At 36.5% G+C, this 18,022-nt stretch overlaps 1 protein-coding gene across 1 annotated transcript in view; it reads right to left on the bottom strand.

The window, feature by feature from the left end:
• Positions 1–8,769, bottom strand: part of LOC141518471 (1-aminocyclopropane-1-carboxylate synthase-like protein 1) — a 106,950-nt gene extending 98,181 nt beyond the window's left edge. Inside the window, exon 1 of the mRNA XM_074230502.1 lies at positions 7,824–8,769. The gene's annotated coding sequence lies outside the window, so the exon portion shown is untranslated. The remainder of the gene's footprint in view (positions 1–7,823) is intronic.
• Between the last annotated feature and the right edge of the window lie 9,253 nt (positions 8,770–18,022).

Genomic DNA, 18,022 nt, shown 5'->3' with positions numbered 1-18,022 from the left:
TCTGGTTTGGAAAGCTGCACTATGATATACAGTAGGACTTGAAATATTCTGGGAGTGCCAGAATAGCAGAGAAGGCAAGGCATGCCACAGGCATGACCAATCAACTGGAACTTATTAAATATTATTCTTCATAATAAATTCTTCAGATATATACAAAGTGACACAACTGTTTTGATTCCACTAACTCAAATGTTGGGTTTGCTGCAGTAGAGAACTGGCAAAAGATAGAGTTGAGAGCAAGCATCAATCTTGCTTGTATGGGGGCAGCACAGTGTTTAGAGCACTGGCCCTGAAGTCAGAAGAACCTGAGTTCAAATCTGGCCTCAGATACTTAATAATTGCTAGCTGTGTGACCTTGGGCAAGTTACATACCCCCTTTGCCCTAAATAAATAAATTTAAATCTTGTTTGTGTAACTTTCTATAAGACCTTTAACCTCTCTGAGTCTCAGTTTCCCCATCTGGTAGGATTGAACTATTTGACCTCAGGGGCCATCAAGATGAACCTCTACTCCAAAGGAATTCCCAGCACAACATACCTGGCCAGTGGTCATCCAATCTCTGCTCAAAGATCTCAAGAGATATAACAGTCTCCTTTAGCATCCCACTTCAATTTTTGGATGCTTCTAATTTGTAAGAAGGGCAGCAAGATGGTGAAGTGGAAAGGGTCCTGAAGTAGGAAGATCTGAGTTCAAATCACTGTCTGAGTCACTGAGTAAATCACTTAGCTCTGCCTCAGTTTCCTCATTTGTAAAATGAGCTGGAGAAGCAAATAGTCAACCATTCTAGTATCTCTGTCAAGAAAACCCCATATTGGGTCATGAAGATTTTGACAGGACTGAAAGTAACTAAACAGCAACAATACATTTCTAAGAAATTTCTCCTGATATTGGATTATTAAGCAACTACTCTGATTAGAGGACTGGAGGGTAGAGCACTTACCTCCTCCCAAAGTTTTACTTTACATTAGTCTCAGAACTTTCCAAACTTTCTGAACTTTCCAGATAATTCTCTCCTGTTATCACAGCTCTATTTGACTTGGACATTATGCCTCCACAACAGGCAAGGATTTGGTTTTCTTTCTTCCACCTCTTTTTCACTTCCTTTTGTGAATTGTCTTCCCCCATTAGATTGTAAGCTCCTTGAGAGCACAGAGTAGTTTTCTTATTTGTATCATTTCATAGAGGGATTCAGAGGAATCTTGGAAGACTTTTATGAGCTGATGCAGAGTAATGGAAGCAAAAACAGGAGAATAAGTTTTAAAAGGACCAAAATAGTGTAAAAGAAAAAGACACTGGAATTCAAATGGCCCCTCTTGGTTTCCGAGACCTAATGGTGAAGGTTACAGGTAAAAAAGGAAATAATTAATTATAGTTCTTTGTTAAAAGGATGAGTTCCAATGGAAGGACAGGGCATTTATAAGGGATGAATTGGGATTTTTTAGGTATCAATCAATTTTTTACAGGGGTTTTGGCTAATCAATCAGTCAACAATCATTTATTAAGTGCCAATCTCTGAGTACTGGGGATGCAATAATACCTAATATTAGCAGCTAAGGCTTATACTAGTGCTTCAAAGTTTGTAAACTGCTTGACATGAATTTTCTTATTAGTTCTTCACAATAGTACTATGAGATAGGTAACATTATGACACATTTTATGAAGCAACTGAAGCTGAGAGAAGGCAAGCAATTTATACTGGGTTACACACAGCTAGTAAGTGTCTGAGATAGGATTTGAACTCGAGTCCTCCTAACTCTAAGACTAGCACTAGATCACTTAACTACTAAAGAAAAGTAAAAATGAGCCCCTGGGTCTCAAGGAACTTATATCCTAATAGGGGAGACAAGCATGAAAATAACTCAATACGGACCAGATCTATTCAGAGTAGATAGAAAGCAATGCATAAAGGGGAAAGGGGAGAAGAGAGAAGAATTTGACTTTGGGCAGAAGGTAGGATTTGAGCTGAGTCTTGAAAGAAGCCAGGAAAACAAAGGTGTGGAATGGGAAGATATTCTTGACATAGGGGACAACCAGTGCAAACACCTGGTGACTGGAGATGAATGCCAAGTAAAAACAATAGCAAGCAGACTGGAGTAACTGACTCAAAGAATATTTGGGGCATGGCAGAAGGGGTTAATTTATCCTAACCACTTTATTCAATATTTTTTCAGTTCTGTCTGATACTTCATAACTCCATTTGGAGATTTCTTGGGAAAGATACTGGAGTGTTTGCAATTTCCTTCTCTAGCTCATTTTATAGATGAGGAAACTGAGGCAAAATGGGGTTCAGTAACTTGCCCAGAGCCATAAAACTAGTAAGTGTCTGAAGCTGGGATTTGAACTTGGGAAGATGAGTCTTTCTAATTCCAAGGCCAGCATCTAATCTATTTACACTTTATCTATCCACCATACCATCAAATACCTAAACAACTTTAATCACACCTAACTAGGTGCTATTCAAAGGTCAGAGATATACTCAGTGGAGAGAAGGTACCTCCTCAAATCAAGTCAACAAGAATTTATTAAGTTGCTTACTACGTGCAAAGTACAAAGAAAGCATATAGGAGCCTTCAAGTAGCTTACATTCTAATGAGGGAAGATAAAGGGAAAAGGGAGGGTTAAGGTGAGAATGAAGATATTCTGAATGGGGGCACAGTAGAGAAAGAATCAGGAGGGACTTCCCAAAGAGAAATAAAGACCTAGGTGACTTGAGTTTCTTAAAAATGGAGATCTGGGAGAGACCAGCAAGTCAGATGGAGAAGCCTAGAGGGTAGAAGACTTCCAGCGTGAGCAGCAGCCCAGGGATAGAACCAGCTTCTTGGGTGATGAGGTTTCTGAGCTCTAGTAGAAAAATTCCCCATGAAGATAAGTCAAGGAAGCAGCCCAGAGATTGATGACAAGAAATTGAAGCCAGAAATCAGATGAATAAGAAATAGAGATTGGGATGGGGAGGGAAAAGCTTAGAGACAATTTAATGAGAAGACACTTCTGGAAATACAAAGCAAGGTGTAACTCCAAAGCTATACTAGTTTTCCTATGCAACTTCTATGTTCCACATTTCGGGAAATAGGGTCAGAAATGTTCAAGCCATGGCAGGATTACCACTTCTTCCCAGACCTCAGTTTTCCTACTGTTAAAATGATGATTTTGGGATCCTATGATGGGGAAGTGACCTCAGAGGTGATTCAATCCTTTCCCTCCTCTCCTTTTTTTTTAAGAGTTTGTTTTGCTTCTGACCAATCTCTTGCTCTTTGGACTTTGTTAGTTCTGGGTTCTGTAAACTTCTGGAGAAGGTGATGTCTATCATGAGCTTCTGCCTTTTATAGCTTCCCTCCTCTTGTGTTCACCGGCCAGTCTGAGAACCCACAAACTTTCAGTGAAGTGATCTTCTCCTGGTCTGAGCTCTTCAAGTAGCTGATCCAAGTTTCCACCTATGGGCTTGTCCCTGCTTGGAGGGTCAGTAGACTGCACAGTCTCTGTTAGTCTGCTGGGAGGCTCTGCTGGTTCAGAGAAACTGAACTGCCAGAACTTCTTAAGTGGGGGACTCTTGCTCTGCTTATCCCACTGCAAGCTTCTACCTTAGAACTGAATCTAAGAACTCAGTCCTTGTTCAGCTTCTGGGATCAAAGCTTTGGTTTGCTTCTAGAACATAGTTCAACTCAGAATATAATTAGGTCCCAGGCATATGACCCCTTCTCTTCGCCCTCTAATTGCTACCTGGACCTAGGTAGTATGTGACAGAGCCATTCTGTGTCCCTGGTTCCTACACCTACCTGGAATCTCTTCCTGCTCTCATACTTCCTGACCCAGTCTCCACCTTCCTTCGGTCCCTGTTTCCTGTTTTGTATGCTCCTATCCATCTCATTCCCAGTATCTGAAGACATCTTTTTGACTCCTTAAGCTGCTCAGGGGTGGAAAAATGACTCCCGACTTTTTCTTGGCTTTTCCACTCAAAATTCTGTCTGGTGCATTTTTCTAGATTTTTGTGGAATTGTGTTGCAGAAATAGACAGTACTGCTTCCTCTTTACTCAATCTTGTCTCTGCCCCCCTCTCCCATTATATCTCTAAAGCATCATAGTTTTAAAAAATTGTCACAGTCCTCTCCAACAATATTATCCCCAAATGGTTAAGTAAAACTTCCTTTAAAAGTGACTGCAACTGAGGATATGTGGCTGCTTTGCTTTTCTGCATTTTATTGTTTGTTAGCAAAAAAGGAAGACTGTATGCTTTCATTTGAATAATTCATACCATTGCTATTTCTTGTATTTGACCTGACTTTTACTGCTCCTCGATGTTGTTTTTATTGTGTTTTTTGTTCTTCTGGCTCATTTTTCTTCACTCTGACTCCCTCTGTACCATTTCACTTGATAATTTCATCAGCTTCTACTGATTCAATTCTATGCTGATAAATTTTTAAATTCACTTATCCAGCCCTAACCTCTCTGCTGATCTCCCATCTCCAGCTGCTTATTAGACATCTTGAATGGGTTGACCTATAAACATCTTAAACTCAGTATGTCTAAAACCCAACTCATCCTTCCCCCCAAGCCCTTTCCCAACCACTTCTAGACTTCCCTGTTACCCATTGTCCAGATCAACACCATCCTCTCAGTTCCCCAGGCTCTCAGACTACATGTCAACCTCCACTCCTCTCTCTCAAGCATCTATTGGCAAAGTCTGATGATTTCCCCTTTGCAATAGCTCTTAATTTTTCTCCTGTGACTTTGCCACCAGCCTAGGATAGACAGGCCCTAATCACCTCACTCCTGAATTGTTGTATGGTCTCTCTTGTTCATTCCCATCCATCCTCCATTGAGCTGTCAGTGACCTTCCTAAAGGACCAGTATTACCTTCTCTTAACCCTCACCCAAACTAAACTGCAATGACTCCATATCATCCCCCAAGATTAGAGAATTGTGTTTGACATTCAAAGCCTGTTCACACTCTGCCTTTCCAGCTTCTTATACTTTATACCCTTTGTTGTCTCTTAAGCAAGATTACTCCATCTCCTAACTCTGAACATTTTTGCTGGCTGCCTCCCGCACCTGAAATGCTCTCCCTACTCAACTCTACCTCCTGGTTTCTCTGGTTTCTTTCAAATCTCAGTTAAAATCCTGACTCGGGGCCATCTTTACTTTGATAATTCAGGGAGTCAGGCTGATGACTTTGTGCAGCTCAGTTTCACTTCAATTCATTTGCAAATCAAAACATCATTGATGATGTCATTGGTCCTCTTTGAGAAGCAGGATGAACAGCAACAACAAGGTCTTTCTTGTCAGGGATTAGAAAGAACTGGAAATCATAACAAACAGAATACTCATCATTCATACCAATAATCCTTACATTTATATAAATTAACTAACAAATTATATTACAATTTTTTCTAAGCTGTATCCTAGAAATATATGATTCCAGAAGCCATTCCCTGATAAAGTTTTAAAAAAAAATTGTAAACTTTTAACAAGCATCTGAAGGAATGCTCCAATGACTAATAATAAGAGAAATGCAATACCTTCTACCCATCAATAGATATAATAAAAGATGGAAAGAATAAAAATTGCAGAAGTTGGGGGAAGATACGTCATAGTGGCATGTTATTGGTAGAGCTGTGAATCCATCCAACCAGTTTGGAAAGCAATTTGGAATTATTCAAATAAAATTGCTAAAATGTCCACATGTTTTGCCCTCAAGATTCTAATATTCAACTTATACTTCAAAGAGACTATTGATGTCTCCAGATACACCAGCTTATTTGTGATAGAAAAGAATTGAAAACCAAACTGATATCTGTCAATTAGAGTATGGCTCAACAATTTAGAGTAGATGAATAATGAAGTATTACTGTGCCATAAGAAATAATGAATATGATAAAGAATATCACTTTTCTGATAAATAGAGAAGAATGGACATGAACTGATTTATAACGAAGTATGTAGAGCCAAGAAAATAACATACATAACACCTATTACTGTGTCAATGAAAAAACACCCACATCTACACACACCGGCAAAAGTAAATGTTGCAAAATTATAAAGAACAATCATGGCTTAAAAAAAAAGACATGTGGTAAAACATCACCACCTCCTCACTGGACAAAACAGAAGTGGGAGGAACACAGGCATTGTAAATTATAGTTTCGGACTTATTCAAGCTATTGATCAGTTATGCTGATTTTTTCCTGTTCTCTGTCTCTATATCTGTCTGTCCATGTCCCTCTTCAAGATATGATTTGTTAAATGGAATGGTTCTCTAAGGAAAGAGGGAGAGAGATCCTGGGGAAATTATGATGATATAAAAAAATCTAAAATATCAATAAAAACTTATTTTAAAAAGAGATCATTTGTCACAATAAGGACTCAAATATCTGCAGTAGAGCAGACATTTATTAAATAGAGTTGGGATTTGAGGTCTAGTTCTTGGGTCACCATAACATACAGACTCGGAGGTTCTCTAACTCCAAATTCATTACTCTTTGGGAGTCCTCCAATTATTAATCATAAAATGTCACATACTGGTGTTTGCACAGCATTGATGGTGTGCTTTGCTGATGGGGGAGAAGAGAAACCAATCCAAGGCCAAGAGACTTACACAACAGCCAGACCATCGCCAATAGTCCTGTTTCCTATCAATCAGGCCATGGGTTAAAATAATTTTGGTAAAGGCAAGTGAGAAGGATGCCTTGCACAATATACCCCTCACTCTAATAAACATGGTTGGACTGGTCATGCCATCAGTCACCAGGATGGTTGGCACGGTCCTTTTCCAACTGATACCTCCCTTCTAGAGAAACAAGTACAAAAACTGAAACATTCCCTCCCTCAAGGATACTTGAGCTCTCAAATCCTATTTTGCTGACAGCATTTCAGATCATTATCCTAGCATAATAAAATCATAGTCCTAGATCTTAAAGGTACCTCAGAGACTAGTCTATTTTCTCAATTTTCAGATAAGGAAACTGAGTCAAAAGGAGACCTATTGTGACTAGACCAAGATCACAGAAATAGTAAACATCAGAGACAGAATTTGAACTCTTTTCCAACTCTTTCAAGCCTTATTTCTCCCCAGCAACTCCAGTCAAACCACTTATCATTTTCCAAAAGCAACCCAACCATCTATCACTGTACCTGAATACATACACTTTCCAACACCTAGAAATGGCTAAGCCCAGTCTTGGCTTCTTCCTCTAAAGAGTCCTCTAGAATCCCCTAACCCCTCTTTTAACCTTCCAAATCATTTTGTTTCCTTCTCATGGAACTCTCAGGTAGTATCTCCAATTAAAATAATTGGTGATCCTTTCATCTTCCTTACCACATTCACCATGCTATCTCTACTGCATTGATGAGTAAACACTCAAAGGGAACATGTTCTTTTGGCCTTTTGAAAGTAAAGCTCTGGGGCAGCTAGGTGGTGCAGTGGATAAAGCACCAGCCCTGGAGTCAGTAGTACCTGGGTTCAAATCTGGTCTCAGACACTTAATAATTACCTAGCTGTGTAGCTGTGAGCAAGCCACTTAACCCCATTTGCCTTGCAAAAACCTAAAAAAAAAAAAAAGTAAAGCTCTGATCCCATCACTCCTCCAAAGTCTCAGGAGTCTTTTACTCTCCCCTGATCCTCTTTGCCTAAACTCCAATGTTTTCCAACATTTCAGCTTTGTGTTCTATATGTTCTTATCAAATCAAGCTTTTCCCCGAAGAGTTGAAGTCCAAGTTTATGATTTAGACTTGGAAAGGGGATGTCAACAGGCTCTGTTAAATAAGATAGTTTATCTTATCCTCTGATTATTTCTGTGTTCATTACGTTGGGGGAAAAGGAGAAGCCTTACCACCATCAGCAGTCTCTGGAGGTATAGGGTCCAGGTGAGGAGAGGAGACAAAATATCTTGAGATATTCCCCTTTTATAGTTTAAAACTCCTCCCTCTCTCTCTCATAAGTTCATGACTTAGAGTTGCCAGGGAAATGAATAAATCAAATCCATAACAAGTTTCATCAGTCCTCATAACTCCTCAAAACCAGCCCAACCCTAGGGAGGGAGTTAAAATAAATCTTTCCAGGTTAGTTTGTTTTAGGGATGCAGTGTTCTTTCCAGGTCTGTAGGTTGGAGATTTATAGTCTGAAGAACTGACAACAGAGCCTTCCTTAGCCTTAGGTTGACAATGATTTAAGGAGGGAAAGCTGCTTCCTCCCATCACTCACCATTCACTACAAAAACTTGCAATTTTTAAGGTAGTTTTGGCCTTCTGATGGCTAAAGATTTGTATGTATACCACATTTCTCATCACCTAATACAAATAATCCATAAACTTATATAAGTCAACTAACAATATATTACAATTATAGGCTATATGCTACAACTCTTTCTTAAGCAACCTCCTAGTGTGCAGTGATTAGAGCATTAACTTTGGTGTCAAGAGGATAGGAGTTTGAATCCAGCCTTAGAGACTTGATACTTTAAAGCTGTGTGACCCTGAGCAAGTCACTTAACCTTGATTTCCTCGTATTCAAGAGCCATCTCTAGTCTTCCTGATCCATACCTGTCCACTAGACACAGATAGCTCCAGAGGATAAAGTGAGGCCTAGCCCCCCTCAATCAAATCCAATTCATATGGTTGTCATATGGTTGTCACTTCCCTGATGTCATGGATTTCTTCAAAAATGAAGCACAAACAGCAACAAGAAGCATCCTCCTAGAAATGTTAAGTTCTCAAATTCAATCCAACAAACACTTATTAAATTCTTCCTTTGAGCAAGATGATAGAAAAATGGATTAGTAGCTAAAGTCTGTCATAAAGTCAGATATCAATCAATAAACATGCATTTAAAATGTTGTATAATATATATAAATTATGTGGTGCAAATAATAATTTTGATATGATTTTAATGTCAATGAATTTCAGTGAAGAACCTTGCTGAGTCAATGAACTTCAGTGAAGTTTATGGCAAGGACTTGGTAAAGCCCTTCCTGATTTTGATAAGATTAACACCTATCAACAAAACAATGAATTGCTTCCTTAGCCTAAAAGGACTGAATCTTTGAGCTAAGGGACCTACTCCCATCCCATGGCCTACACAGGACATGTGTACTCAAAGTGTTACCCTCTCCTTATTCCCTCCCTAGCATTGCCCTAACTCCACCCTTACCCCTTTCCCATTACTAACTCTATAGAAACCTGCTAAATCAGCCCATTTACCCTGCTGGCAGCTGTTATCTTCAGCCTGGTTGCAATTTTTTTTTAGCTTTACTACTTTCATAAGGAACTAATGATTGTCCTAAGAAATCTAGCCCATGCAATTGTTCGATTTCCTTGTTATTTTAATTTCCACAAATGTTTTTGTCCCTAAATTTTTCTGGATCAAGAGTTGGTCTTTTAAGGGAATTCATTCACAATCACTTGAACCCCTGAAGCTTTTCAGCCAGCAACAGTTTCATTTTGTGACACTGGTCTGACCTGTCATAAGAAACTGAAAGGACTGGCTTCCTTCAGCTAATTCTCTGTCAATTGAATCACCATTGTTCCATGTACAATGTTCCTTGTTCTCTCATTTTGAAAATTCCTTTCCTTATTTATATTCTCCTTAGCACAATCCTAGAAACCTAGTAGGTTCTTAATAGATGTTTACTGACTAACTGTGGCTTTTAAGAATATAGTATTCCAAGGAAGTGTATAATACTCATAGCTCTGATGACTGTTAGAAATGGTGCAGAGGCTGGTAGTGAGGATAAGTCACTTAATTTAAGTGGGTTGAGACTCTGAACTTACTTTCCCAGCCCTTGGTTCTTTGGAACTAGATTGATTACATACACTTTGCTCAAGCTAAGGTTCCTCGGACTATGCTAAGGCACAAAGGGGGTTCTGGTGTTGGCATTTGTTTGCCCAACATAGTGGGGCTCAGGATCTCCCCTGGGTGACAGAAGTGGCACTTGCTAATGACTTGTTGGGGTTCTTCCTGACCTAGACTGTGCTCCCTTGCTTCCATCACACCAGAGTGAGATAGACCTTTCCAAGTTTTCTGGGCTAAAAAATTATTTCACTCCGTCCCCTTGCTGATTCTGTTGTTCCAGGTTTTGCCCTGAGGCTCAATTTTATGGTTGTTTGAGGTAAATATGAGAAATTTGCAGCAATTTACTACTTATTCCACCATCTTGATTCTAAATAATGTCTTTTTGAAAGCATCTCAGTTTTAGTTTAGCTACCAATCAGTAATTCAGCACATTGATAGAAGACCATAACAGTTATAAAATAGTTATGCTAAGCTACAAAATTCACATGGGGATTGTATCAGTTGTATAGACTATACATACTCATAAGAACTAGGCTTATTGGCCAGTCCCCCATTACACAAGGACAAATTCAAACCCACATTGAAATAGGATCAATTGCACCAAAAGGCAAAGTGTAGTCAAAAACGAAAAAAAAAATGCCCAGAATCATCAAAACTATTTGGTCCTAGCTAAGAAATAGGGTGATGAATCAGCAAACTAGATACAAAAGGTACAATAGATACAAAAGAAACAGCAGTGAATGATTATAGTAATTGCTAAACCATAATTTCTTAGACTTAAAATGAATAACAAAAAGTTAGTTTTATCCATTGTAACAGAAAGGGCTATGCGCTCTATAGACTTTTAATTTAATCGATTCAAATATGTCCAACAATGACACACTCTTTCTCTTTTAAGTCTTTAAATCAGAATTTTAATGATCAATATATTTATAATCCAAGATTATACACACACACACACACACATACATACATATATATATATATATATATATATATTTATATACATCAGCATAGAAAAAGGAGAGATAAAAGATAAAAGAAAGAATAGTTACCCAACTGAGGATGCTCTGAAAAACCTGGAAATATGGCTGGGGAAGTCCTGAGATGTCACAATACAGCCTCCAGGATCTAGATTGGGAAAGTCCCCTCAGCAGAGCATCCTCTCCAAAGGGATGGACTTCCAAAGTCCACTTTCCCAAGACCTTTATAGTGCTCACACAAAAGTGGCACAGATCCAAGGATTTACAAGACTAAACTCAATGATCCACGAGTTTTAGCCAAAACACTCTCAAAACCTAAGTACAATCACTTTCTCCAGGTGTCTTATGGGGCCAAGTTCCCATGTGTGGGCCCCAAAACGTGTTTATTAGGAATTTCCTCAGCACTCCCTGCCCCATGTCTTGTTCAGTGTGCTTGGGAAGTTCCTTCTCCTTGGATCATGAGGGCTGAAAGGGAAGATCTCAATTTAATCCTTCACCCTTCTATGAAGTTTTATTCTCTAGGATCTTACCAAACCCATGGGTGGATGATTTCATTATAGAGTCCAATCTTGATAAAAAAAAAATTGGGGGGCATTTTACACACAAAAAAAAGACAAATCCAAAAAGGACTCATAAAACTGAGTCAGGCAACCAATGAGATTTGATATAGATGACATAATTCTATTTGATATGGATGACATTATGATCTCATAAGTTATAATATTTGCTTCAAATTCCTATTGACAAGAATCCTACTTAGGCTAGAGAGGAAATGTTGACAAAAAACCAAATTGCTCTCTTGTCATCCAAGATGTCTCTTATCTCGTGATTTGTTGACTCAGGTGAAGGAATTTATTGATGCTGTTCCAAAACTGAGCAGGTAATATTGACATAGATCAAGTCAATATTGAGAAGTAGGAAACAGGCCTTGACATGGCAGATTGACATTTACACAGAGAAACAACAATTAGATTTATAACTATTAGAGGCTGAAAAACCAATTTTGATCAGAAATATAGGATTAAAGACATTGAACTTTGGCAGTTCCCCCCATTTTGATCAAAAGATACCCTCTAGTGTCATCTGCAGATCAATCAAATAAAGATTTGTGGAGATGATGGGTATATTCAAGGGAGAATGACATATATTTGGGACCTAGGTTTTGTTAAGAGATTTTAGCCAGCTACGTATGATCCATAATCATACATGTAAGTGCATAATACAATTGCAATGTCAAAAAATTACATAGATCCAATGTGGGCAATCCCCTTTTGATTATATAGAACAAACAGATTAAAAGAAAATACAATGGCATGGAAACAATGTAAGGAGACAGTCTTGGGTGGAGGGGGGAGGGAAGGGAGGAGGAGGGAAAAACTGTAGAATTCAGAGCCTTGCAAAAAATGATGGGTACATATTACTATTGTATATAATTGGAAAACAAATAAATGTTCAAAGAAAATACAAAACAGCAAAGGTAGAAATTCAAGTCTATTTCTTCTGGAGCCATCTGATGCAGTTCTATGGCTTAGGATGTTATTTCTGAGATTTTTTCCCCAATTCAGGTTACTTGTAGAAATTTTCCTTTCTAATGAAAGAACTTAGCATAGAAAATGAAATTCTGGAATCCCTTAGATCATCATGATTTATAATTTGATTTGCTAATTACTTTGTTGACATTCACCAAAAATTCAGTTAAAAATAGAGATTGATTGGTATTATTATTTTTATTATTTTCTCATTTGGAGGAAGCTATTTGACTTAACAAAATAAACTTTCATAGCAAAGAAGATTTCCCTGCAAAGGCGAATTTCCTGAAAATTGTTAGAGTAACTTGAGTTTGTAACATATACATTTGATAATTATTCCAGAACAAAGGGTGTCCAGTAAGTGTTTGATAAATAAAACCATTTTAACCTTTTGCTATCATTAAAATAATGACTCAAACATCCCTATCTAAAAAGTGAATTTTTCTCCTCAAAATATTCTGAAATATATCATGTTATCCTTCCACTGATATACTCAGTTGAATCACATTCCTTTCCTTAAAATAGCTCAAAAATTACTTATTGTTTTACTTACATGTCCCCTTAGCATTAAAAGGAATTCTCATGGAACAAACAATCAACAGATGTCAAGGCTTTACAGCACTAGCCTAAGCCTATCTGGCTATTAGAATACAAATAACTGTAGGTCAAATGACCTAAAATTTCTATAACTGATTTTGATATTAATCACCTGACTTGATTTAGCAGTTTAATATAATGATTTAGGACATTAAAGGAAAATTCATATATATATATATATATATATGTATGTATATATGTATGTATGTATATGTATATGCACATATACATATAGAGATCTATATCCATATCTATACCCATATCCATAATGATATAGATACATGAATGCATACATACATGTGTGTGTGTGTGTGTGTGTGTGTATGTGTGTGTGTGTGTGTAAATTTTAAATGTCAGTTTCCAGACAGAAGTCATGTGGATAGACAAATGTCTTGGGCCAGACTTTAAATCTATCTGGTAAGACATTTTCCAAATGTTGTATTTGGGAAGCTGAGTCAGAAAGAGTCCAACATGAGATCACAATAAAAAGCTGCCCTTTCAACTTTTATCTCAATGAGCCTGTGACCTGTAGTGTTTAACTCCACATTGGGATTTATGGCTTCAAAAGAACATTAGCCAACAGCATCTCCTTTGCTGATCATACTTGGAGTCAGACACAGAATAATGCCAATTCAATAGTTCCATAAGATCTTAAGTAGCAAAACTCCAAATAATTAGGCCATCAAGTGAGTTCAGTTCACAAGGATTAAATACCAATTGTAATCTCACATTAGAAATAGCAAGAGGTTATCACATAAAAATCTCAAATTACTTTATCCATGTAGCATAGGGTTTTTCTTACTCCAAAACAAACAACAAAATATTTGAGATGTTTAACTACAATAATTCCAATTTACATATAAAAACAGATTCTATAGAACAAATTCCTCTATTAAGATGTTCATTTATTATATATGTCCAACAAAAACAATCAACACCATTGCTTACAGAATTCTTTGAAACAATTAGAACATCTTTAGATGACTCTCAAATAGTTTGTATATAGTTATACAGGTGACCTTAAATTCCAGATGTAACACACCTAAGATACATTAGAATCCAGATAAGATTATACAAGAATTACTAACCTTCACTAAACATCAAGTTTCCATGCTAAAATCTTATTCCTTTAAAATAAAGCAACTAAAAGTTTTCTTAACATTAAACTTATCTTAATGGATTTTACATTTTTGTTTTATAAGCATATTTACCTCCATCCCCAAAACACTCTTATTTTCAAAAGAAAAGGAGATTCTTCAAGAATTTAATCATATACATTTGACAATTTTGAAACACTAATGTAACTCTTATTTATGCCAAAGAATGGCAACAAGTTTAGATCAAAACAGCAAAATTCATTCTATTTCCACTTATTATAATAACTTTAAATGATTTAATATTAACCCACTGTTTAATTGATTCAGTATTGCTATAAGCAATACCATCACCATTATAGTAATGAATTAGCAGACCCTACTACATAAATACATTCATAAAACATTTCTCTTCTGAGATTGTTTCTCTTTCTTAAAAATAACATATTCCTGATATAAAAATAACATATTTCTGATATTAAAAATTCTAAATGTCCACAATATACCTTTCAAATCAACAGAGTATTTTAAATAATATAATCCATCATTTGTAACATTTAAAATATTCAATGAATACTAAATTACTAAATACTAAAATACTAAATATTAAACATTACAGTGGTTGGGAATAGTGGTAAGGAATGGATTTCCTAGTTATTCAATTTTACAGTAAAAATAAATCTGTAAAACTCTTCACATGAAATAAATCCCAAATACCATTGAACTTCTAAGGACCACCTTCCCTGAACTCAACTGAGTTTAGAAAAGGAAGGGGTTCTGTTGCTTTAAGACAGGGGAAAATATAACTAATTAAATTACTCTTACAAACAACCAAGTCAAATTTCTTTTATATATTGGCATTAAAGAGTGAGATAACACGATTAATCCATTTATTGGCAATTAAGGAAAAATTTCCAAAATCAGTTGGCTAAAATTGTTAAATGCCTATCAGACTTCCTTATAGAAATTCTTGATAACGATTTATGGGGGCGGCTAGGTGGCACACAGGGGTGGCTAGGTGGCGTAGTGGATAGAGCACCGGCCCTGGAGTCGGGAATACCTGAGTTCAAATCTGGCCTCAGACACTTAATAATTACCTTGTCTTGGGCAAGCCACTTAACCCCTTTTGCCTTGCAAAAATCTAAACACACACACACACACAAAAGATTTATGACCTAATATTTATAAAAATCCCTTATATTTTATAAATACAAGATTTTCTTTGTACTTAACAATCTTATGAAATTCATGTCAGAACCCAAAAAGCATTTTTGGTCACACTAAGCATACATGAGATTTAGTTTTGCTTGATTCATTCACTGTTAACAACACAATTTAAAAATCCCAGTTATTTATCAATATTTCTGAATATTAGAACATTCATGAACATCACAATATTATAATCCAAATTATTCATTTTTCAACTTTAAAAAATTTCATTTATATATTAATAATATACAGAAAATCAACCCATATTTGGTGATATAAATAAAAAGGTGATTCTATAGTTTTAATACTTTTCTTAATTTGTATAGTTTGACTACCTTTCCCTTCAAAACTAAATTTTGGACTAAGTCAAACCAACCCTAGATTTATATATCCTTAACTCCTGACACATACACATATATATACAACAAAACAAAAACTTTTCTTTCTGCAATCCCTGCCTGGAAAACAATCAGAATAAGATTTTCAACTTCCATTCTTTATTCCAAAACCAATACTTGAATATCTCATGAAAATTCACCAAACCAAAACTATTTAGAGAGATAATTTTTAGTAGAACAAAAATTATACAATGGCATCTTGTGTTATGAAATTTTAGGGGCTCTGGCCTAGACTTCCAACCTCAAGAAAAGCCCAGTGACCCTTTCTAACTTCTGCAGGTCAGTAGAGAATGGAAAGAGTTGCTCAGGGAAGCAACATACATACAAAGACCTCTCTAATTTAAATTATTGTTATTGTTATTATTATTTTCACATTTTTTAAAAACATGCAAATTCAGATGGGTCAGAAAATAATTATAGGATCAATTTTATTTTCTCTTACCTTGTATTAATATTAAGATTTTAATTAGCCAAATCAGTAATTACATATTTAAACTTATCTATCACATTTAATTTTTCTTTCTTATAACTCAGATATCCTCCTTTTTTAAAACTCTTTAAACTACTCGCTATCTGGTAACAAAATATTTTCAAGTTATGTTATCAATTTATGAGAGGAATAATACATTTATTTCGAAACTTATAACACAGATTTAAAAATGTATTTGAGTTTCATATAATTTGTATCTAAATTCTTGGTTTTTTTAGATTTTTCAAGGCAATAGGGTTAAGTGGCTTGCCCAAGGCCACACGGCTAGGTAATTATTAAGTGTCTGAGGCCAGATTTGAACTCAGGTACTCTGGGGTTCTATCCACTGTGCCACATAGCCACCCCATGTATCTAAATTCTCAATGTCCACAATATACCTTTCAAATCAACAGAGTATTTTACATAATATAATCCATCATTGTAACATTTAACATATCCAATTAATACTAAATATTCCTCTATTTTTTAAACTTTCAGTTCAGATTAGCAGTTAACCTGTCCTATCTCCTTTTGATTTAAATTAAGAATTAAGAAATGCTGAAAAGAAAACTTTCAAGGTGAATGAGATAAGAAGAGAGATAAGAGGGAAAGACTATGCAGCAAGGTTTAAGAGTTGAATGGGCCAGTTATTAGGGGAAAAAAGACTGTCTTGTCTTATTCTACCAGAGAAATCTAATTCCCCCCTCCCCATTTTACAGCTAAAGAGGGGAAAAAAATCATAGAAGGAGAAAACACCACTCTCATTTTCAGAGAGAGAGAGTTAGGGAACTCAGTTCTCCCAGCCACAAAGGAGAAAGGGACTTCAACTTTTCACTCACTGTTCACCAGCAGCTTTGAGAAAGAGAATTGGGGTGGGGGGAGAGGAGAGGAGAGAGAGAGAGAGAGAGAGAGAGAGAGAGAGAGAGAGAGAGAGAGAGAGAGAGAGAGAGAGAAAGTCAGTCAGATCAGAACTTAAGAGAAAACATATAATCCTTTTCTCCTCCAAAAACAATATGATTAATGGGAAAATCTATCCTCTATCACCAAATCATAAGTTTTTGAAAAAAAGGAAAAGATCCAATTTGAAAGGGAGATTGAACATTGAAAAGTTGAGCAATAAGAACACAGGCTGAGAGTTCTATTCCAGCTGTACCACATAGGATACACAATTTAAAACAAATAACTGAAAAACACATAAACTGAGTCAGACACTTCAGACCAGAGAGGCCCCCCGAACTCCAGGAAATACCCACATTGTTCTCCCACTAGAGGATCCTCAAAACACAACATTGGCAAAGGCAATCACAGAAAAACATTTAACAGACACTGGACATATAACAGATATGTCAGACAAATTGTACTCCAATCAAAAGTGTCAGAGATCTAAATCCCTAGGCCACTTCACCAAAGAAATGCCACACTTAGATCTAGAAATGAGTCCTCAGAACCCACTTGACTGCTTTAAAACCAGGCAATTCTCACCAACCTGGGAAAATGCCCAAACTGGTAAATTTCCAGCCAAACATCACCATCAAAGAAAAGCAGCAGTTCAAAATTAGAGCAAATGACTTGAAAAGTAACAAGTTCACCTTCAGACAAGCCGCTCTATTGTTGCAGGCTCAAAATCTGTCCTGGTTTTTCTAGGGATCCTTTCTTGTGCGTTTGCCAGGAGGGAAAGTTTATTCTCTCAAAAGCAAACCTAGATCTGAGTTTGCTAAGGTAGCATTATTGTTATTAAACTACAATTTCTTAGGCTAAAAATGAAATAACAGAGAGTTAGTTTTATCCATGAAGTTTTATTCTCTAGGATCTTACCAAACCCATTGGGGCGGGGGGGATAATCTCATTACAGAGACCAAGCTATATACAAAATTTGGGGGGGGGGGCATTTTATATAGAAAGGACAAAGAAAGATTCATAAAACTGGGTCAGACAACCAATGAGATTTGATATAGATGACAT

Source organism: Macrotis lagotis, chromosome 3 (assembly GCF_037893015.1).
Source record: "Macrotis lagotis isolate mMagLag1 chromosome 3, bilby.v1.9.chrom.fasta, whole genome shotgun sequence".
NCBI classification, from domain to species: domain Eukaryota; kingdom Metazoa; phylum Chordata; class Mammalia; order Peramelemorphia; family Peramelidae; genus Macrotis; species Macrotis lagotis.
This window is presented reverse-complemented; position numbering and strand designations above follow the sequence as displayed.